Source organism: Suricata suricatta, chromosome 11, assembly GCF_006229205.1.
Source record: "Suricata suricatta isolate VVHF042 chromosome 11, meerkat_22Aug2017_6uvM2_HiC, whole genome shotgun sequence".
NCBI lineage: Eukaryota > Metazoa > Chordata > Mammalia > Carnivora > Herpestidae > Suricata > Suricata suricatta.
In genome coordinates this window covers 13,241,112-13,242,320 of record NC_043710.1, presented here as the reverse complement: position 1 = coordinate 13,242,320, position 1,209 = coordinate 13,241,112, and positions in this window count along the sequence as shown.

Genomic DNA, 1,209 nt, shown 5'->3' with positions numbered 1-1,209 from the left:
ATGAACATTGGGGTACATGTGCTCCTATGCATCAGCATTTCTGTCTCTCTTGGGTAAATCCCCAGCAATGCTATTGCTGGGTCATAAGGGAGTTCTATGGATAGTTTTTTGAGGAACCTCCACACTGTTTTCCAGAGCGGCTGCACCAGTTTACATTGCCACCAACAGTGTAGGAGGGTGCCCGTCTCTCCACACCCTCGACAGCATCTATAGACTCTTGATTTGTTCATTTTAGCCACTCTGACTGGTGTGAGGTGATATCTCAGTTTGGTTTTGATTTGTGTTTCCCTGATGATGAGTGATGTTGAGCATCATTTCAGTGCCTGTAAGCCATCTGGATGTCCTCTTTGGAGAAGTGTCTGTTCATGTCCTCTGCCCATTTCTTCACTGGGTTATTTGTTTTGTGAGTGTGGAGTTTGGTGAGTTCCTTGTAGATTTTAGATACTCAAAGCAGCGGAAAGAGAAATCAAAAAACTGATCCCATTCTCGATTGCATGAAAAACCATAAAATACCTAGGAGTAAACCTAAGCAAGGATGTAAAAGACCTATATGATGAAAACTATAGAAAATTTATGAAACAGATTGAAGAAGACACCAAGAAATGGAAAAACATTCCCTGTTCATGGATTGGAAGAATAAACATTGTGAAAATGTCATTACTACCCAAAGAAATCTAAGCATCCAATGCAATCCCAATCAAAATTCTTCTCAAAGCTAGAACAAACTATCCTCAAATTCATATGGAAAAAGACCCCGAATAGCCAAAGTAATATTGGAAAAGAAAACCAAAACGGGAGGCATGACAATCCCAGACTTTAGCCTCTACTACAAAGCTGTCATCATCAAGACAGTACGGTATTGGCACAAAAACAGACACATAGACCAATGGAATAGAATAGAGAACCCAGAACTGGGCCCACAAATGTACAGCCAATTAATTTTTGAGAAAGCAGGAAAGAGTATGCGATGGAAAAAAGACTGCCTCTTTAGCAGGTGGTGCTGGCAGAATGGGACAGCAACATGCAGAAGAATGAAACTAGACCACTTTCTTACACCATACACAAAAATTAACTCAAAATGGCTGAAGGACTTTAATGTGAGACAGGAAACCATCAAAACCTTCAAGGAGAAAGTAGGAAAAAACCTCGTAGACCTCAACCACAGCAATTTCCTACTCGACACATCCCCAAAGTCAAGGGAAATGAAAC